The sequence below is a fragment of the Triturus cristatus genome, chromosome 6 (genome assembly GCF_964204655.1).
Source record: "Triturus cristatus chromosome 6, aTriCri1.1, whole genome shotgun sequence".
Classification (NCBI taxonomy): domain Eukaryota; kingdom Metazoa; phylum Chordata; class Amphibia; order Caudata; family Salamandridae; genus Triturus; species Triturus cristatus.
The window spans coordinates 863,506,519-863,530,102 of NC_140589.1; positions in this window are offsets into that span (position 1 = coordinate 863,506,519).

Here is a 23,584-nt window from a genome sequence, read left to right on the forward strand (position 1 = left end):
GGGTGGCTCTATGCGGTCGCAAGTTATGGTCCTGTAGAGGCAGATCCAATTCCTAACCGCCCCCATCTCCGCTCCAATGGGCAGTACTACAAGTGCCGAGTGTATTCACCCAATCGCGCCCCAGTGGGCGGGTGTGTATGACAGTCGGTGTATTTGACTGCTAATAATTGGTTATACTGACTATTAACATTCCAAGGTCTAATGGGCGAGTATATTGATTCAACTACTAACAGTTAAAAAATAATATTAACTGCACTCAATACATCTTGCTCAGCTACCTCAATATAGATGCAGTTCACCCTTTTCGGGTCACATCCTACATTCTTGTGACCCCACCATTTCATAAGCCTTTTAATAGGTGGAAAAGTAGATTACATTAAATTACATTCAGTTAAATTCAATCCTGCCCAAGTGGGCTATCTCACTAAACAGCACATTTTGTACATTATGGCATGATATATCAACAATATAACTAATCTCAAACCATGGAGCCCCAGGTTAGAACCGTATGATCTTTCTTGTTGATTGTGCCAAAGTCAAACGTGATATCTTATCTGAAAACATTAAAAAACAATAACATCACTGTAAGGTTTAGAAACCTCATAAAAGCCATTCCATTACATTCTGATTAATCAATCAAGTGAACCTCCAATTCTTCACTTGAATTTAACCCATTAGGCGCCAGACTTTCTAATTCAATGATGTACTTGGACTCCAATTTGCGTAAGGACAAGTCACGATTACCACCCCTGACTCCCATCACAACACAATCAATTACTACCATCTCCAATAGATTTTCATTTTAAAAATGAAATTCATGAAAGTGGCGTGCAACTTGGTATTGCCTGTTATTATGCATGATTGCACAAACATGTTCCAATACCCTCTTCTTGGCATGGTGTATGGTACTTCTTACATACCATTTGTTGCAGGGACCTTTTAAAACATATACACAGTAAACTGAGTTTCAGGTCAGAGGTTTTCTAGTGATAAATTCTCTGTCAGTGTTAGGTATTACTAACTTGGTACAGTCGTGCCTTCTACCACAGGCTTTGCAATTCCTACAACAAATGAAGCCTGGATGATTACGATCCCTTACACAATCAGAACTGGTAACATGATTGTGACACAGATCATCCCTCAATGACCTGCTCTTCCTGAACGTGATTTGTGGATTGCCCTCAATTTGGGCTTTAAGATGCACACCTGTGGACAGCACATGCCAGTTCTTTTTGAAAATTCTCCTGATACCCTGTGCTTGCCCTGAGAAGGTGGTTATAAACCTCACTGTCTGTTCAACATCCTCCTGTTTGTTGGGATTCAGCAGTTCATTACGCTTAACTTTCCCTGCCCTGATGCTTGCCTCTCTGATGGTTTTATCATTGTAGCCTCTTTTCTTAAAGCGTGCACACATGATCTTTCTCTCAGCTTCATATGCACTTGTGGTACTACAATTGTGTTTAGCACATAGTAGTTCCCCATAGGAGATACTGGCTACCAGAGTACGTGGATGTGAACTCCTGGCACATAAAATACTGTTCCCTGATGTCTTTTTTCTGAACAGACTAGTCACCAGTGTACCATCTTTAATTTCCACCATGGCATCTTAAAATTCAATTGACGTCTTGCTAATCTGTTCCGTAAACCTAAGATTGCAAGTGTTAACATTTAGTTTCCCCACAAAGTTCCTTGCTGTCTCAACAACCCCCTTCCAAATCATAAAAATATCATCGGTGTACCACAGCCACAGGACCACGTTATTCTCAGACTCTTCCATTTGCACGAACACCTGCTCCTCCCACCAGCCCATGAACATAGCTGGTGGCGAAGCAGGTGCCCATCGCGGTGACCTGTGACTGCCTGTACACCGAATCATCAAAAATAAAGAAATTGTTAGTGAGACAAAAATAAATCATCTCAACCAACATCTCAGAATGATGGAATAGAGAGATGGATCGTGTTTTGAGGAAATGCTCTACAGCCTGTAAGCCCAATTTGTGTTCAATACTGATATACAGACTGCATAAATCTAGGGTAACGAGTGTATACAGTTCATCCCAGTGTAAACCATCTATAGTTGTTAAAAAATGAGTGGTATCCTTTAAGTATGCTGGGAGAGCTACAACAAAAGGTCTTAAGTAGCGATCAATGTAATGAGATGTATTCTCTAGGAGAGATCCAATAGAAGAGACTATTGTCCTTCCTGGGGGGGTTCGTCGCATCCTTGTGTAGCTTGAAATCCCCTCAGGCTTTCTGAAGCCTTTGTTCACAGCCACAAAGAAGCATTGGAATGTTGGAGCTCCGGGCATATACAAGCCATTATTAGCCCGGAGCACTCCATTGTTTTCAATAGAGCTTCCAACATTCCAATGTTCTAATTAATATTATTTAACAACAAATGAATAATGAATTAAACATGAATTACTTCCCACCCTTTACCCCTATAAACCCCACAACCCCATCTAAAATTAATTACACAATTTCCATAATTAATTTTCAATTAAATAATTATTATCAATTAACAACTAATTATTAATTAATCAAAAATAAATTACTTCCCACCGTTTACCTCTATAAACCCCACAACCCGTACCTAAAATTAATTACACAATTTCCATATTTAGTTTTAAATTACTTAGTTCATATTAATTAACAATACATTATTAATTATTTAAAGTTAATTACTTCCTACCCTATAACCTATAAGCCGCACCTAAAATAAAAAACACAATTACCATAATTAATTACCAATTAATTAATTAATATTTATTAACAACCAATTAATAATTAGTTAATAATAAATTACTTCCCACAATTAACACTGTAAAAACTCAATTAAATAAATATAAATAATGGTAATAAATCAAAAATATTCATTAATTTATTATAATTAAATTACTTCCCACCCTATTCCTCTATAAACCCACAACCCGTTACTAAATCAAAAAAACGCTAAATTTACTACTAAAAATGTAACACATATATTAAAAAACACAAACAAAATACATCACATACATTTAAAATATATTTTAAATCCAATACATTAAATTAATAAATCGATATTTTGAACAACTATACTTTTGCAAACAAAATTACCGACTTCCCACTTTTTAAAAACTATATTGCTTACCTTAAAAGCGATTTTCTTGACCATAATATTCTTGCTGTTGATATTTCTGTGTCACGATATTTACAACTCGATATTTGTGTAAGTCGACATTTCTAACTCACTATTTTGTCTGAATACCGACCAAGGGCCCGATTCCGATCTCGCTCAGAAGGGCTACGAATCGCATCCGTCAAGCGCGAGTCCGATTTGTAGACCCGATTTCCGACCGACTTGTACTGTTGTACGAGTGAGCAAGTATGATGCGTTTTAAGCCTCGCACCATGACCGACTCATACCCAACAGCGATGCCTTATGAGTGACTCCAAAATGTCAGACGCGTACAGCGCAATGTGTACGATTTCCGAGCAATTGCGATACGTGTTCGAGCAGCCGGAGTGAGTCGGAGCCTCCGACTTGAAAAAGCTCTGGGAGGCAGGCTTCGGGGGTCAGCGGCTGACCCCCCTTCACCTGGGGCTCTACGACTCGGCCAGTGGGAGGGACCCAGGGGTCCCCCCTACACCCACCTGCATGCATGGTGCTGAGTGCACCGAAGCGACCCCATGACTGGGGGCACCCTTTTCCGAGATGTGCCTTTTCGTCAATGGGATCCTATGCACTCTCTGTACAACAGGCTCCCATTCGCCTTCAATGGGGCTACGAGCGACCCGAGTACATCAGCACTGAATTGCATCATACTCGATCGCTTGGAGCCCAGCAGCCCGAGTCACTCGGAAAGCTCTATGGGTGCGAGTCGGCCATAGGGCTTTCCCAGCGAGATTGGAATCAGGCCCCTAAAGTTAACCAAAACCCAATTTACCTAGTGTTGATATCTTTGTAACCCTTACCCTTTTCCTAACTAAAAGTAAGCATACTAAAATGTTATAATGTACAGTCTTTTAGGATTTATACATTTTTTCTGGTTTTAATTTTCAAATTAATGTATTTCCAATATTTTAAATTTCAAGCTTTTCTAAATATGTGATGTGAGCATGTAAACTATTACCCCTGACACACAGTGTCTATTATCAATGGACATATATATTTTATTATATGAGGAGGTGGTTGGGCCTGTGTCCTACAAAACCTTGAAGAAAGTTCTGAAATATACAGTGCTTTCCTAACCTCACATGCATGCAACCAATGGTCAACCTACATTGCCTGGCCTAACAAAGGGTGATCACCAAGGCTGACTTTAAAATCTATCTTGGAATTTCTTGAAAGATACTCCTGGATGTAGTAGACGACTTTGGTGGTAATGCAAGAAATTATTGAAGACTGCAAACAAGATTGTCAAAAGAACTACACAAGCCTTCTGACTAAATAATCCCAGTCTATCTTTCACTGCTAGGCCCCTGCTGCCTTGTGCTCAATACCCCTTTATCCATAACCCCCACCACCTTGTAAATTAAAAGTCTATTATGCATGTTCCTTCTCTGACGATACTGTACTGTTTAATGATATTTAAACATCTCCCCTTTACACCCATATTCCATAGTAATTTTCACTGGTTCTACGAAGGCTTTGCACATCTAACCACACTACCTCTTTGTAAGATCCAGAAAAATGTGTTTATGCTAGAGACTTCTGGATAGCGGATTCACCCTAAATGATCTGGTCTGGTGCTTTGCTGAAATTGGGTTAATGTTTGATGGGGGTATTAGCCCTGGTCAAGAAGCAACAACAATCCTAGTCAGGGTAAGGCACATGCAAACCCCAAATTAACTTGTGCTCATCCACATGGTAGCTTGGCACAGATCAGTTAGGCTTAACTTAAAGGCAATGTGTAAAGGATTTGTGCAACACTTCAAACATCAAAACAGCAATATAGCCCCTAAAATCATAAAGCGCCAACCACAGCTATCTGGTCACACTGGTCCAGGTCAAAATCAAATGTTTAGGCTGACTGTAATGGAGCGTGAATAGAATATAGTCCCAGATTAGTCCTGCTAAAGTTTTGTCCAAGAGTCCCATTCACATTGGAGAGAGTAGTAAGGAGCAAGGAGAGAGTCAGGGGCAGCAGTCGGCATGGTGCGAAGAGCAGGCCAGGCATTGTGGATTGGCAGGCTGGAGCTTTGCATTGGCGGTCCCTCTTGGGCAGTCAATGCTAATGTGCGAAGAGACAGGCTAGCGCTGGGTCATGCTAGACTTCAGTGAGAGTGCTGCAGTTGCAGTCACGGAGAGCCGAATAGCCTGATTTCAAGAGGTCGAGAGCCACACCAAAGGTCCAGGACCTGAGAGGCACCACTTGGGGGTCAGGATCTTGCTGAAGACTGGTCGAGGAGCTGTTGGGGAGACCTTTATGTTCCTGAGACTCAGATCAGTAGGCCAGCGAATATGCCCTTTGAGTCATCCTAGGGTCGTGGATTCAAGATTAAGTTGCAGGTCCAGTTCTTCTTCCACATCCAGGGAGGCAGCAGGCAGGTCGGCACACAGGACAACAATTCCTTTAGAGCAGCAGTCCAGCATTACAGCCGTGTGGCAGTCCTTGTAGCAGCACAGAATTCCTTCTTCCTGGTAGAGTATACACAGGTCTAGAAATGTAATGGAGTGTTGATGCCTCAGGACCTCCTTTTATACAAAGGTGTGGCTTCGAAGTGGGAAGAAGCTTCCAGAAGCATGCCCTTGAACTGCATAGATGCTTTGCCTTCCTGGCCCAGACACCAGATCAACTACAGGGAGTATGCAGCCTTTGTGTGGAGGCAAGACACAGCCCATTCAAGTGTAAGTAGGGCTGTGCCCAGCTCCTTCTACCCATCCTGCCAGTAATGGCCCATCCAGTCACACCTAAGCTCCCTATTGTGTGTGGCTGTCCAGGAAGAATACCCAAAGCTCAACTGTCAGCTGCACCCAGTCTTGTAACCAGAGACAGGCTGCAAGCACAGAAGGGCTACGGGTAGGAAAATTACAACTTTCTAAAAGCAGCATTTTAAGAGTTGCAATTTAAAATACGACTTCACCATAACTTAGGATTTCAAAATATGATTCCAGAAACCCCAAATATGATTTGGTTCTCTCTTCCCATTTGGAAGTTACACTTATAGCATGTAATATGGAACTCCAATGTTATCCTATGGGAGAGATAGGACTTTCAGTAGTAAAAAACACATTTAAGATGTTTTCACTACAAGGACATGTAAAACGTAAAAGTTTGTGTCCAGTTTTTTAAATACATTGCACCCTGCCCTCTGGGCTGTCCAGGGCTTACCCTAGGGGTGGAAAAAGGAAGTGGAAAAAGGATGGTTTGGGTCAGCAGTTTAAATCTGCACACACAGGGTGCACTGGCAGGGCTGAGGCATGTGTAAAGCACTACTTAAGTGGGTAGCACAATCTGTGCTGCAAGCTTACTAGTAAAATTAAATTTACAGGCCCTGGGTACCTATAGTACAACTTTACTAAGGACTTACAAGTACATTTAATGTGCCATTGGATGTAAGCCAATTCTACTATGTTTAAAGAGGGAACACAAGCACTTTAGCACTGGTTTGCTGTGGTAAAGTGCACATAGTCCTACGGTCAACAAAAATAAATTTAGCAAAAAGTAGAAGGCAAAGACAAAACGTTTGGGGATTACCCTGCAGAAAGGGCCATGTCCAGCAGTAATGATAGACATAGCTATGAATGCAGATACTTACCATCTTTAGGCCTGATTCACAAAGGTAAATGCACATGTTTATGTAGGTTTACTATTTTTTGGGTATTCACAAACTAAGGGGCATATTCGCAAGGAGCTATCGCCGAGTTATCAGCACTTTAGCGCAGCCACAGTCACAATAAATTTATCGCGCCATTCACAAGCTGGTGCTAACTGCCCATATCACCAGGTTTCCCGCGATAGCAGCCGCAAAAAATATCGTCACAGATGACCCCGGCAACTATCGCTAATGAGATGCAGAGTAGGTGTTCCCGTGCAAAAAGCCACAACAACACCACTCCTCAACATTCTCAACGACCAGCCAAATCGATAAGAACACAAAACTTGCGATAAGGCGCATTAGCTGCAGGAAATTAACACCTGCTCTGACCTGGTGTAAAGTCGGATGTCAACTGGCACCAGACAAGGGAGCACAGCCCAGAGACACACATGAAGAACAACAGATGCCATGGACCTACTCATCATGCAGCCCGGAGCCCCAATAGGGCAACAACACCCACCGCCTCCACCCCCAGGACCCCCCCGGGCCCAACCCTGGACAACCCCTCCCCCCCTTGGACAAAGATATTGCACATCACCTCCATGAATTCATGAACCACACAATTCGCCAGTAGTCGCACAATCACAACACCTAACATACATGTGTGGTCAGAAAAAGGAGAATCATACATTCATCTCAGAATATCCAGATAATCTGTTTATTATAGAATAAACCCAAAACAACAATTCAGAAGAGTCATGTCGGGTCTTCTCAGGACATTCTGTAAGTCAAAGCCTGCAAGACAAAAACCTAGATAAGAAGGTGTGTCATGCGCTCATCAAAGTACAGACAGAGAGAGCGAAAGAGAGAGAGAAAAAGAGGGCGAGAGAGAGAGGGAGAGAGGGAGAGAGGAAGAGGGAGAGAGAGGGATAGAGAAAGAGGGAGTGGGAGAGAGAGAGAAAGAGGGAGAGGGAGAGAGAGGGATAGAGGGAGAGAGGGAGAGAGAAAGAGGGAGAGGAAGGGAGAGAGAAGGAGGGAGAGGGAGAGAGAGGGATAGAGGGAGAGAGAAAGAGAGGGAGAGAGGGAGAGAGAGAGAGGGAGAGTGGGAGAGAGAGAGAGGGATAGAGAGGGATAGAGAGAGATAGAGAGGTAGAGAGAAAGAGTGTGGGAGAGAGAAAGAGGGAGAGAGAGAGTGCCGACACTGCAGACCCAGGCCTTACTGCTCACCTGCTGCCACCAGTGTGTCTCCAACCACATGCCGGTACACACTGCAGTCACCCAGGTCCCTCATCTGAAACAGTTGCCAGAGTCTTGAATGGCAGAGTCCATACAGTAGCACACACCATCATCCCTTGCCTGCCCCTGCACACACAGGCTGCTGCACCCCAGCCCCTTCCACCGCCCAGCGGTGATTGCCCGCCCCTGCGCAATCAGGCCCCACTGCTCACCTTCCGCCACCAGCGTGTCTCCAAGAGGGTCCACAACGTGCCGGTGGGAGCTCCAAGCCAGGGGTCCGTGACCATGGCACCGTCCACATCATGCAGCCCCACACCGTGGGCCACCAGGTCACACACTTGATTCTGGGTCTTGATTTCGCTATGGCAGAGAACATATCAGTGCACACGGCCTCATCGCAGGCTGCACACCCGCTCAGCCCTAGAGGTGCCACTAACTCTGTGAACCGCGAGGCGACGCTACTTGTCGGTAGGCCCGCAATGCCTGCTTGCTCAGGCCTACACTGCAGTCCAGCAGGGCTCACACTAATGCCACCATTCCGGACCGCCTGAACGGTGCATCATCGCAGGCTGCACACCTGCTCAGCACTTACGGTGCCCCTACCTCAGTGCACCGAGAGACACTGTCCCTTGGCGGTGTGCCTGTGCCTGCCGCAGTGTATCCGGTGACACCAAGTCTGTGCACCGCAAGCCATGGACCCTTTATGATTGAGTCCCGTGGTGCGGACGCCATAATGTCACCCCCGGCACTGGGCAATGTGATATGGCAGGGCCCTTGGCCCTCATGCGTAAATGATACCCACTCGGAGACACCCACTTAGAGAGTGAAAATGGCATCCAGTAAGTGCGCTAGGCCCTTTTTATTGGCAGGGTCACATGTCCTGTGACTCTGGTGCCAAATGGGTGTGGTGTGGGTGTGAACCAGCTGTGAGGGAGTGGCTGTGGCATGCTGACAACTAGACCTGTGAGCAGCATATCCCTTCAGGGAAGACCTGGGACATGTAGCCTTGTCGTCGTCCCCTGTCAGCGTAAGCAGAGTGGGCTGGCCTGGAGTATGCCAGTCCAGCGTAAGGGTGCAAACAATGACCCTGGGGCTCTGGGCGTGCTTTACTTCTGGGCTGGACAAGGAAGTAACTAATGCGTGTGTCTCCGTTCTAGTGTCCGCGCCACCGGGAACGCAATCGGCAATGTGTCACCCTGTGACCCAAGTCCCACAACATGAGCAACATGGACGTAAGGGGGAAACATTGACCCTACATTCATCCACACCTCCACACTTGCAAGATCATAGACATGACACATCGGCGTGAAAGTGAATGTTTAATGCACATTCAATGGAGTGTTGTAGCTGGAGCAGTACAGGGCCATGCAAACCCCACCTTGCAGCGTTGGCCCATGGAGGGCCAGCCAGAGTCATTCAGGGAATGACAAGTAAATCAGAAGAGGAGGAGTTCAGTCCGCTTTCAGATAGCTGTGTCATTGGTGACCAAACAGAATATGGCAGTCCATGTCAAGGTCCGAGGTGTGTCACAGAGTGCATCAAGCGACAGTGGAAAGTGATGATGCAGAGGGCAGAACCAAGCAGAAACAGGCCATATGGTGGAGATGCATGCTACTGCATCCTTCTGACCACGGAGCCAGATTCATCTGCATCTTCGTCCTCTGCTGTTGCATGTGCCTCACATGTGCGTGGTGGTGTTCTGTCTCCAGCAATGTGTGGCACTGACACATCAGGAGCCAGAGATGTGGATGGAGTGGTAGCAGCAGCATGCATCAGCGCCAGGCCTTGTGGCAGCAATGCCATGAGGATGGTCTTTAGGGCATTGAGGGACACAGCTACCTCTCGCTGGTGTGCAGCCATGGCAGCCGCTCTTACTGCCCGTGTCCACTCCATGTCCTCCATGAGCCTTCGCATGAGTCCCAACTCCCGGTCGAGCTCGCTGGAGCCTCTCTGACTGGACAGTCATTCTTGTCTCTGAGTCAGGACTCTGGCGATGTCAGCCATGGTTCGTTGGAGGGCATGGAGCAGACTGTGGGTGTTCGTTAGGGACTGTGAGTGGTCCCTGATGGGACTCAGACACCCACGTATGGCGTCTAGTTTGTCTGCCATGCAGTCGAACCCCACCTGCACCTGTTCAGCCAGCTTCTCCTGGCACCCCACCACACGGAGTTGGAAGGCCATGTGTTCGTCTTGGGGTCCTGGGAGGCAGCCATGTTGGTGGGTGCTGCCTGCTGTGTGTACTGAGCAGGGGGTGGGTTCTCCTTGTAGCAGCAGGTCCACCCTGCTCCTGGAGGTGGGGTGCGGAGGCTCTCTACGAGCTGTTGAGGGCATCGGAGTCAAAGGTGTGGTGGTCCTCTTCTTCATCAGAGAAGAGAGGTTGAGACTGCTCTGCAGGAGGTGTTGAATTTCCCTTTGCAATGTGAAGGGGAGATGCAGTCTAACATTGTGTTCACATGTATGTTGACGCATTGTACATGTTTACATGCAGACTGAATGGCAGTGTACAATGTGACTGTTTGTGGGGAGCTGCCTTTATTATGCAGGACAGTGGACATTTCGACAACATCCCGGATGTGTTTTTGTACTTGTACATTGTCAACTCACATTTCCCTGCGATGCCATATGTGATTGCCCAGTTTCTGCACACAAGCAGCACCAGTTGTTTCCTCTGTTCTGTTGTGGACGTGTTGCGGATTGTGCCACATCGTTGTCAATGTTGATGTGCTCTGCATGTGATGTGTGTGTGCCGCATTTTGGGTGAGTCGCCCCTGCAGCTCTGATTTGGCGGCCGCTTATCCCTTACATGTGGTGTGCCTCTGACTTCTATGCTTATACAGTGCTGGGATGTTGCATTCTTGGGTGCATTGGTCTTTTGTTGGCAGTTGGGGATCTGGGGCATGGTTTGTCTGCAGATGTGCTATGCCTACTTGTGCATGTGTGCCATTGTGCCCATCTCCCCCCGGCCCCCCAGTGCCTGGTCGTTACTCACCCTGTTGCTGTTTTGTCCGGTCATGTTGAGCAGTGTCCGGGCCACCAACTCCAGCCACCGTCTCCTCACTGATGACTGTGGACACCATTTCCTCCATCTCGTCCAGCTCCTCCGGTGGGGCTGGACTTCGACCTTTAGTCTGCATTGCTGCCTTCTGGCTGTTTGCGACTTTCTGCTTGGTTTTGCGCTTGACATCATTTCAGTGCCTCCTGACCTCTTCCATTGTCCACTAAGAAGGGGGACCCCTGAAAACTAATATAGGCAGGACTATCAGGGGAATCAGCATAAAGTAAAGGGGAAGAAGAGAGTACCTGCCGCGAATAAATCACACGAAGGCCCTAGAGGAGGGTCCAAATATTTCAAAAACAACCAAAGGCAAACCAGAAAAGGTTGAACAATTAGAGTCTAAAGGAAGGAACGTATTTTTAGAAAAGATCTTTTTTATTTAATTTATAGTGATGATTATTATAAATAAGACATTAATTTTCAGTGCATATGATGAAAGGTTAGACAGACTAAATCAGAGGGGGTGGTCAGACAAACTTCAAAATAATACAATTTCAATACAAATAATAACTAATGGTCCCAAGGGTGCTCCTTCAGACAAGACACACATTCATACCAACAATCGCATATAGAAACATATAATGACAATACAATTTTATAAAAACATATAGCAATGTGCAATAATTAATTCGCAACAAGATTCTAGAACAATTAAAGGACTGAACTCAGTCCAGGCGGCTAAAAAGGCATACAACAAAATTCCACGTTGGTAATGGCCGGGGGTGTAATAACACAATGCCAACGCGCGTTTCGGTGATCAAGCCCCCACAGGGGCTGCACCTTCTTCAGGGCGAAGGAGAACACAGATGGAGGGACAGGTACACCTAAAAACAAATCAAATATAAACGATAGCAAACAGGCAGAAACAATTTATGTAATAACATAGCCTAGTCAGTCGATAGCATCAATATAGATAATCATGCTTCTGACAGAACATGAAGGTACTCAATGCGACCTCGTTGGTTTAAGGATGACATTTTTTTTATATATATGAACATGGTTTGCCAAAGGTAGAAGCAATGATATACGGTTATTGCAAATCAACTTAAAAATTGGAATAGAGTGCAACAAAAAAAGAACCACCACCAGATACACCGAATGCTTAGTAGAAATGGGAGAGACAAAGAGAACACAGAATGTATAGACTACTCGACATATATAGTATAGATGGAGGAAAAAACGGTTGATATTCTAAGGGCACATATATACAATATAAATATAACTAACAATGTAAATAAAGTATGAAAATGATAATCCTATATATGGAAGTCCTATATTCAATTGAAATGATCAGTGTAACCACGGGATGATAAACAGGGGGGACAGGGTGCGCTCCAAGTTGGATGAATAGATCGAGATAACGTGATAAAAGGTGATATAAGATATAAAGATGTGCCAACACCAAGCCCAAAGCATATCCAGATAAGGGTAATAACCTTATGGCCCTCCAGAGTAAAAGGAAAGGGGATTCAGTTAATAGGGGAAAGAGCGAGCGAATCGTGCCAATACCATTATGGACAGAAGGCGTCAAAGCGCTGCTCACTTAATTCGGCGTTCTTCGTAACGAGAAACAGAACCACGCGTAGGTTCTCAGGAGGGATAGGAAACCGCCCCCGACGATGGTAATCGTTATCACAAAAAGAGGCAGGTTTGTAGAGGAGTGTGCGCCTCGCTGGATCCAAAGCCTGTATGGGTATATATACAGTATTAGAAACAAGTAACAAGTCCGCAGTTGATAAGTGCTGAGCCCAGCGTGATAGAGACACGCGTGGGGGAGGAAAAATTCCATACCCATAATCAGGTCATCTCTTGTTGTGGACAAAAGTCCTTTTTTTTGGAGAGACAGCGAATAAATCAAACGCCTCACACTCGGGTATATATATGCGCGGTTTTTTTTAAAAAGAGGATAGTGCTCGGGGATGTTCCTGGAAGAGTAAAAAATGAAACGAAGTCAGAAACATCCTCAAGGAGTGGGACTAGAGTAGGGAAAATAAATGCCTGAGGGGGAGCGCTTACCATATTAGGTATCCATAGATCGGCAATCGGGAGGCTTCACACGCAGATCTCTGCGGAGTCGATAGCAATCAACGACTTCCGGGAGCGGACAGCTGGCTGGGAAATGAGAGCCGTCTTTTATGTCGGTTTCAGATAATCTAACGACCAATAGCCCGCAAGGGCGGGGCGATTGGGAAAGGAGATACTAGAAGTAAAGAAGGGACCATACCGGCCATAAATGGAGCAACCATCTTAGAGTGGTCGACAGAAACAGTCGAATATCACTTATGGTGACCAACTGGCAGGGAAACAAAGGCAAAGTACCCCAACATCGCAAGGTGGAAGAGATAAAAGGAGATTTTTTTGAAAATAAAAAAACAGAAAAATTAATTTTTATATTTTTTTAAAAATTATACTGCGGAAATGGCTTCTAGTTACTCAGCAGAGGTCAAGAAAGAGGGTTTACTCAGGGGGAGAGGATTAGATGATGGCATTCTCCCAGGGACAGTGTTCATTGAGTCCTTTCTTGACCGAATTCAGGAGGTAAATCCAGAATACCTCTCGTTTTTTGCGGATCTGAGTTGGGTCCTTTCCTGGACGGGTCACGATTTTCTCTAAGATCGACCATTTGAGGTCCAGGACCGAATGGTTAGAGTCCTGCCAGTGTTGGACCAGGGGGGCCGATGTTTTTCCATTCCTGATGTTGGACTTGTGTTCCCCTATCCTGGTTCTGCATTCTCGTCCAGTTTCTCCAACATAAATCATCCGACAGGGACACATGATGAGATATACAATGTTGGATGTGCGGCAATTTGTCATGGTGGTAAGTTTGATTTGGCGTTCAGAGGTGTCTATACTGTCTCCCACCATGGCATTGGGACATGCCTGGCAATTGCCGCAGCGGTGGTTGCCTAGAACAGGTCCGGCGCTGGTAATGCCGGTTTGATGGGGTACGGGGGGTTCTTGAAGTTTCCCTTTGACTAGGTGGTTCTTGAGATTCCTGTTCCTTCTGAATGCGAAGATGGGTCTAGGGAAATTATTATCCTCATTACCCATGTTGAGGAGAAACCAACATGAATTGATCGTTTGTCTCAGTTTGTGATTGATATTGGAATGTCTGGTTACATAGACAAGTTTATCAGTCGGAGATTTTTCTTTGGGGAGAAACATGGACTCGCGATTGAAATATTTGGCCCTCTTCAGGGAATCCTTGATGAGCTTGACAGGGTAGCCCCGGTGTATAAGTTTGCTTTTCAACACATCGGCCTGTTCGGTGAAATCGTTAATATTGGAGCAGTTTCTTCGAATGCGAAGAAACTGACTGAATGGGATACTGTCCCTTTGGCAGCGGGGGTGGTAGCTGCCATACTGTAGGAGCGTGTTCCTAGCAGTGGGTTTGGTGAAGAGGGATACATAGATTTTATTGTCCCTATGTTTAATCCACACATCAAGAAATTCCAGTTGGACGTTGTCAACGTGGGCCGTGAATTTTAAGTTGATATCGGCCGCATTGATCCAAAGAAGGAAGATGTCAAGGGAGGTTTGATCGCCCTCCCATATGAAAAAGATGTCATCTATGAATCGGACCCATGAACGAACATTTTCGTAAAATGGGGCCAGCTCATTAAAGATGTTTAACTGCTCAAAACGTCCCATATATAGGCAAGCAATACTCGGGGCACAAGAAGCCCCCATGCTAACTCCCTTGATCTGGTGGAAGAAGCAATGGTTAAACTCAAAATAGTTCTCATAGAGAACTATCTTAAGACATTGCATGATGAAGGGAGCATTAGTGATGTCCGGTTCAGACGCAAGAAACTCTTGTACCACCAATAAAGCTCCCTCCTGTGGGATGTTGGTGTACAGCGATTCAAGGTCTAAAGTGATCAACAATTCCCTGTCCGCTGTAAATCGCGTTCCCTCAATTCTGGAGATGAAGTGTCCCGTGTCCTTAACAAAGGACTCGAGTTGATTGACCAGAGGTTGGAGGAAGCGATCAATGTATTTAGAGAGAGGTTCAGTGGCTGACCCGATAGTGGATACTATCGGTCTAAGGGGGGGGTCTGAGATGTTCTTGTGGGTTTTGGGAACCCCGTAGATGATAGGCATGCGGGTATAGCTCGGTGTTAAAAATTCCGCTTCCTTGGTGCATATGTAACCTTTGTCGACGGCTTCCTCGACTATAGTCAGGATTCGTCTTTTCAAGGTGGCTTCAGGGTTTCTAGTAATTTGTTTGTAGTGCCTATCATTAGCCAAAAGAGAATTCATCTTAGTGATATATGTGGGGGTATCGAAAATCACAATGCCCCCACCCTTGTCGCAAGGTTTGATGGTAAGTTTTTCATTGGTCTTGAGAGCAAGCAAGGTGTTATTTTCCTGATTGGAGAGATTGCTGGGGGGTTTTGGCACATATTTAATGATTTTGCAGATTTTTTTGGTGACCGCTTTTTCAAAAATGCCTACTTCAGGTCCAATAGTCTCCAGGGGAGGAGTGAAGTTGGATGGAGGCCTCAGTCCAGAGAGGTTCTCGTCAGCATCGAGGGCAGGTCTGTTGAGGAAATATTTTTTTAGCCTAACCTTCCGAAAGAAGGCATTGAGGTCTTTTAGTAGTTCAAACTTGCTGAAATTACTGGTAGGAACAAAGGATAATCCTTTTGATAATAGGGTCAAGGCCTCTGAGCCAATGCTGATGTTGGACAAATTAAATACGGGGATGTTTTTCACGTTTTCCAGTATTGTTGTTGTCGGGTCTGGATGTACATTTGCGGCTGGGGCTGATCCTGACGGTAGTTCCTTTGGTATGTGTTCCGCGTTCTGGGGCGGAAACTGCCCCGGCGATTGCCTAAAAAACGATTAGGCATATTGGGTCTCTCATAGGAATCTTGTCTATGTTGGTAATTGGGGTCAGGGTTACTAGGGCCCTCGCCTTCTGAATCGGTGGTATCAGAGAAGGTGGTTACCCGTCTATTGCCCCATCTGGGGATGTTGCTGCCACTTGGGGGTTCCTCAGTGGAGTTATAGAAGTTAGAGGTTAAATAGGGGTAAGTACGTTCTTGAGAAAATGCGCGAACGTCTTTTCTGAGTTTCTCAGTCTTCCTTTTGAGAAGATACTCAGTGAAGGAGTCAAGTTCTAAATTGATTTCTTCCAATTTCTTCTTCCCCATTTCGACTGAGTTGTCTTTTTTAAGTTTTTCCTCTAATTCCTCTATCTCTCGATTGAGGATAGCTATCACTTCCCTGGCAGTTTCCACAATCAGCATCATCCAGTCTCTGGAGCATCTGTTTGAAATTAGTGCCCATCGTTCTAGAAACTGTCGTATCTCAATAAAGAGGCCAGGTATATTCCTGACCCGGAGTCCAATAGGGATGGTACCCGCTTTAAGATATTCCAGCATGAATTTTGCGTGGAATTCAGTACGTCTGCTTTTCTTTTTTAGGTTAAGAAGTTTGGTCCATTCACCCTCCAGACCTTTGTTGAGGGTGAATTGTTGATCGCTACCTGTAGCTAGGCCGATCATTTTGGCAAAATCTTCATCGGAAAATCCGAAGGTCTTGATGCCGTCCATGGTGGAAATAGGCAACAAGTTACGATTCAATCGCAGCGGGGATGGAGAAGGGCACCAAATGTCCCACAGGCAAAAAAAGGGGGATGAGAGGGAAAAGAAAAGGGCAAAGAAAAGAAGGGAACGGGGGGGAAAAAAGGAAAAAAGGATTTCAGAAAGAGAGGGTAAGAGACTGGGGGTATTCGTTTCAGATGGGCATGGGCGAGTAAGTGCACAAGGAAAGTGTAAAGAGTCTAAACATCATGAGCGAGACATACATCATACGATAGGTAAATACACAATATTCCAATAAGAAGGACCAAGAAAAAGCCCCCACAGCACAGGGCTGTGACTCAATATCCACTAAGAAGGGGGACCCCTGAAAACTAATATAGGCAGGACTATCAGGGGAATCAGCATAAAGTAAAGGGGAAGAAGAGAGTACCTGCCGCGAATAAATCACACGAAGGCCCTAGAGGAGGGTCCAAATATTTCAAAAACAACCAAAGGCAAACCAGAAAAGGTTGAACAATTAGAGTCTAAAGGAAGGAACGTATTTTTAGAAAAGATCTTTTTTATTTAATTTATAGTGATGATTATTATAAATAAGACATTAATTTTCAGTGCATATGATGAAAGGTTAGACAGACTAAATCAGAGGGGGTGGTCAGACAAACTTCAAAATAATACAATTTCAATACAAATAATAACTAATGGTCCCAAGGGTGCTCCTTCAGACAAGACACACATTCATACCAACAATCGCATATAGAAACATATAATGACAATACAATTTTATAAAAACATATAGCAATGTGCAATAATTAATTCGCAACAAGATTCTAGAACAATTAAAGGACTGAACTCAGTCCAGGCGGCTAAAAAGGCATACAACAAAATTCCACGTTGGTAATGGCCGGGGGTGTAATAACACAATGCCAACGCGCGTTTCGGTGATCAAGCCCCCACAGGGGCTGCACCTTCTTCAGGGCGAAGGAGAACACAGATGGAGGGACAGGTACACCTAAAAACAAATCAAATATAAACGATAGCAAACAGGCAGAAACAATTTATGTAATAACATAGCCTAGTCAGTCGATAGCATCAATATAGATAATCATGCTTCTGACAGAACATGAAGGTACTCAATGCGACCTCGTTGGTTTAAGGATGACATTTTTTTTATATATATGAACATGGTTTGCCAAAGGTAGAAGCAATGATATACGGTTATTGCAAATCAACTTAAAAATTGGAATAGAGTGCAACAAAAAAAGAACCACCACCAGATACACCGAATGCTTAGTAGAAATGGGAGAGACAAAGAGAACACAGAATGTATAGACTACTCGACATATATAATATAGATGGAGGAAAAAACGGTTGATATTCTAAGGGCACATATATACAATATAAATATAACTAACAATGTAAATAAAGTATGAAAATGATAATCCTATATATGGAAGTCCTATATTCAATTGAAATGATCAGTGTAACCACGGGATGATAAACAGGGGGGACAGGGTGCGCTCCAAGTTGGATGAATAGATCGAGATAACGTGATAAAAGGTGATATAAGATATAAAGATGTGCCAACACCAAGCCCAAAGCATATCCAGATAAGGGTAATAACCTTATGGCCCTCCAGAGTAAAAGGAAAGGGGATTCAGTTAATAGGGGAAAGAGCGAGCGAATCGTGCCAATACCATTATGGACAGAAGGCGTCAAAGCGCTGCTCACTTAATTCGGCGTTCTTCGTAACGAGAAACAGAACCACGCGTAGGTTCTCAGGAGGGATAGGAAACCGCCCCCGACGATGGTAATCGTTATCACAAAAAGAGGCAGGTTTGTAGAGGAGTGTGCGCCTCGCTGGATCCAAAGCCTGTATGGGTATATATACAGTATTAGAAACAAGTAACAAGTCCGCAGTTGATAAGTGCTGAGCCCAGCGTGATAGAGACACGCGTGGGGGAGGAAAAATTCCATACCCATAATCAGGTCATCTCTTGTTGTGGACAAAGGTCCTTTTTTTTGGAGAGACAGCGAATAAATCAAACGCCTCACACTCGGGTATATATATGCGCGGTTTTTTTTAAAAAGAGGATAGTGCTCGGGGATGTTCCTGGAAGAGTAAAAAATGAAACGAAGTCAGAAACATCCTCAAGGAGTGGGACTAGAGTAGGGAAAATAAATGCCTGAGGGGGAGCGCTTACCATATTAGGTATCCATAGATCGGCAATCGGGAGGCTTCACACGCAGATCTCTGCGGAGTCGATAGCAATCAACGACTTCCGGGAGCGGACAGCTGGCTGGGAAATGAGAGCCGTCTTTTATGTCGGTTTCAGATAATCTAACGACCAATAGCCCGCAAGGGCGGGGCGATTGGGAAAGGAGATACTAGAAGTAAAGAAGGGACCATACCGGCCATAAATGGAGCAACCATCTTAGAGTGGTCGACAGAAACAGTCGAATATCACTTATGGTGACCAACTGGCAGGGAAACAAAGGCAAAGTACCCCAACATCGCAAGGTGGAAGAGATAAAAGGAGATTTTTTTGAAAATAAAAAAACAGAAAAATTAATTTTTATATTTTTTTAAAAATTATACTGCGGAAATGGCTTCTAGTTACTCAGCAGAGGTCAAGAAAGAGGGTTTACTCAGGGGGAGAGGATTAGATGATGGCATTCTCCCAGGGACAGTGTTCATTGAGTCCTTTCTTGACCGAATTCAGGAGGTAAATCCAGAATACCTCTCGTTTTTTGCGGATCTGAGTTGGGTCCTTTCCTGGACGGGTCACGATTTTCTCTAAGATCGACCATTTGAGGTCCAGGACCGAATGGTTAGAGTCCTGCCAGTGTTGGACCAGGGGGGCCGATGTTTTTCCATTCCTGATGTTGGACTTGTGTTCCCCTATCCTGGTTCTGCATTCTCGTCCAGTTTCTCCAACATAAATCATCCGACAGGGACACATGATGAGATATACAATGTTGGATGTGCGGCAATTTGTCATGGTGGTAAGTTTGATTTGGCGTTCAGAGGTGTCTATACTGTCTCCCACCATGGCATTGGGACATGCCTGGCAATTGCCGCAGCGGTGGTTGCCTAGAACAGGTCCGGCGCTGGTAATGCCGGTTTGATGGGGTACGGGGGGTTCTTGAAGTTTCCCTTTGACTAGGTGGTTCTTGAGATTCCTGTTCCTTCTGAATGCGAAGATGGGTCTAGGGAAATTATTATCCTCATTACCCATGTTGAGGAGAAACCAACATGAATTGATCGTTTGTCTCAGTTTGTGATTGATATTGGAATGTCTGGTTACATAGACAAGTTTATCAGTCGGAGATTTTTCTTTGGGGAGAAACATGGACTCGCGATTGAAATATTTGGCCCTCTTCAGGGAATCCTTGATGAGCTTGACAGGGTAGCCCCGGTGTATAAGTTTGCTTTTCAACACATCGGCCTGTTCGGTGAAATCGTTAATATTGGAGCAGTTTCTTCGAATGCGAAGAAACTGACTGAATGGGATACTGTCCCTTTGGCAGCGGGGGTGGTAGCTGCCATACTGTAGGAGCGTGTTCCTAGCAGTGGGTTTGGTGAAGAGGGATACATAGATTTTATTGTCCCTATGTTTAATCCACACATCAAGAAATTCCAGTTGGACGTTGTCAACGTGGGCCGTGAATTTTAAGTTGATATCGGCCGCATTGATCCAAAGAAGGAAGATGTCAAGGGAGGTTTGATCGCCCTCCCATATGAAAAAGATGTCATCTATGAATCGGACCCATGAACGAACATTTTCGTAAAATGGGGCCAGCTCATTAAAGATGTTTAACTGCTCAAAACGTCCCATATATAGGCAAGCAATACTCGGGGCACAAGAAGCCCCCATGCTAACTCCCTTGATCTGGTGGAAGAAGCAATGGTTAAACTCAAAATAGTTCTCATAGAGAACTATCTTAAGACATTGCATGATGAAGGGAGCATTAGTGATGTCCGGTTCAGACGCAAGAAACTCTTGTACCACCAATAAAGCTCCCTCCAGTGGGATGTTGGTGTACAGCGATTCAAGGTCTAAAGTGATCAACAATTCCCTGTCCGCTGTAAATCGCGTTCCCTCAATTCTGGAGATGAAGTGTCCCGTGTCCTTAACAAAGGACTCGAGTTGATTGACCAGAGGTTGGAGGAAGCGATCAATGTATTTAGAGAGAGGTTCAGTGGCTGACCCGATAGTGGATACTATCGGTCTAAGGGGGGGGTCTGAGATGTTCTTGTGGGTTTTGGGAACCCCGTAGATGATAGGCATGCGGGTATAGCTCGGTGTTAAAAATTCCGCTTCCTTGGTGCATATGTAACCTTTGTCGACGGCTTCCTCGACTATAGTCAGGATTCGTCTTTTCAAGGTGGCTTCAGGGTTTCTAGTAATTTGTTTGTAGTGCCTATCATTAGCCAAAAGAGAATTCATCTTAGTGATATATGTGGGGGTATCGAAAATCACAATGCCCCCACCCTTGTCGCAAGGTTTGATGGTAAGTTTTTCATTGGTCTTGAGAGCAAGCAAGGTGTTATTTTCCTGATTGGAGAGATTGCTGGGGGGTTTTGGCACATATTTAATGATTTTGCAGATTTTTTTGGTGACCGCTTTTTCAAAAATGCCTACTTCAGGTCCAATAGTCTCCAGGGGAGGAGTGAAGTTGGATGGAGGCCTCAGTCCAGAGAGGTTCTCGTCAGCATCGAGGGCAGGTCTGTTGAGGAAATATTTTTTTAGCCTAACCTTCCGAAAGAAGGCATTGAGGTCTTTTAGTAGTTTAGTAGTTCAAACTTGCTGAAATTACTGGTAGGAACAAAGGATAATCCTTTTGATAATAGGGTCAAGGCCTCTGAGCCAATGCTGATGTTAGCATGGGGGCTTCTTGTGCCCCGAGTATTGCTTGCCTATATATGGGACGTTTTGAGCAGTTAAACATCTTTAATGAGCTGGCCCCATTTTACGAAAATGTTCGTTCATGGGTCCGATTCATAGATGACATCTTTTTCATATGGGAGGGCGATCAAACCTCCCTTGACATCTTCCTTCTTTGGATCAATGCGGCCGATATCAACTTAAAATTCACGGCCCACGTTGACAACGTCCAACTGGAATTTCTTGATGTGTGGATTAAACATAGGGACAATAAAATCTATGTATCCCTCTTCACCAAACCCACTGCTAGGAACACGCTCCTACAGTATGGCAGCTACCACCCCCGCTGCCAAAGGGACAGTATCCCATTCAGTCAGTTTCTTCGCATTCGAAGAAACTGCTCCAATATTAACGATTTCACCGAACAGGCCGATGTGTTGAAAAGCAAACTTATACACCGGGGCTACCCTGTCAAGCTCATCAAGGATTCCCTGAAGAGGGCCAAATATTTCAATCGCGAGTCCATGTTTCTCCCCAAAGAAAAATCTCCGACTGATAAACTTGTCTATGTAACCAGACATTCCAATATCAATCACAAACTGAGACAAACGATCAATTCATGTTGGTTTCTCCTCAACATGGGTAATGAGGATAATAATTTCCCTAGACCCATCTTCGCATTCAGAAGGAACAGGAATCTCAAGAACCACCTAGTCAAAGGGAAACTTCAAGAACCCCCCGTACCCCATCAAACCGGCATTACCAGCGCCGGACCTGTTCTAGGCAACCACCGCTGCGGCAATTGCCAGGCATGTCCCAATGCCATGGTGGGAGACAGTATAGACACCTCTGAACGCCAAATCAAACTTACCACCATGACAAATTGCCGCACATCCAACATTGTATATCTCATCATGTGTCCCTGTCGGATGATTTATGTTGGAGAAACTGGACGAGAATGCAGAACCAGGATAGGGGAACACAAGTCCAACATCAGGAATGGAAAAACATCGGCCCCCCTGGTCCAACACTGGCAGGACTCTAACCATTCGGTCCTGGACCTCAAATGGTCGATCTTAGAGAAAATCGTGACCCGTCCAGGAAAGGACCCAACTCAGATCCGCAAAAAACGAGAGGTATTCTGGATTTACCTCCTGAATTCGGTCAAGAAAGGACTCAATGAACACTGTCCCTGGGAGAATGCCATCATCTAATCCTCTCCCCCTGAGTAAACCCTCTTTCTTGACCTCTGCTGAGTAACTAGAAGCCATTTCCGCAGTATAATTTTTAAAAAAATATAAAAATTAATTTTTCTGTTTTTTTATTTTCAAAAAAATCTCCTTTTATCTCTTCCACCTTGCGATGTTGGGGTACTTTGCCTTTGTTTCCCTGCCAGTTGGTCACCATAAGTGATATTCGACTGTTTCTGTCGACCACTCTAAGATGGTTGCTCCATTTATGGCCGGTATGGTCCCTTCTTTACTTCTAGTATCTCCTTTCCCAATCGCCCCGCCCTTGCGGGCTATTGGTCGTTAGATTATCTGAAACCGACATAAAAGACGGCTCTCATTTCCCAGCCAGCTGTCCGCTCCCGGAAGTCGTTGATTGCTATCGACTCCGCAGAGATTTGCGTGTGAAGCCTCCCGATTGCCGATCTATGGATACCTAATATGGTAAGCGCTCCCCCTCAGGCATTTATTTTCCCTACTCTAGTCCCACTCCTTGAGGATGTTTCTGACTTCGTTTCATTTTTTACTCTTCCAGGAACATCCCCGAGCACTATCCTCTTTTTAAAAAAAACCGCGCATATATATACCCGAGTGTGAGGCGTTTGATTTATTCGCTGTCTCTCCAAAAAAAAGGACTTTTGTCCACAACAAGAGATGACCTGATTATGGGTATGGAATTTTTCCTCCCCCACGCGTGTCTCTATCACGCTGGGCTCAGCACTTATCAACTGCGGACTTGTTACTTGTTTCTAATACTGTATATATACCCATACAGGCTTTGGATCCAGCGAGGCGCACACTCCTCTACAAACCTGCCTCTTTTTGTGATAACGATTACCATCGTCGGGGGCGGTTTCCTATCCCTCCTGAGAACCTACGCGTGGT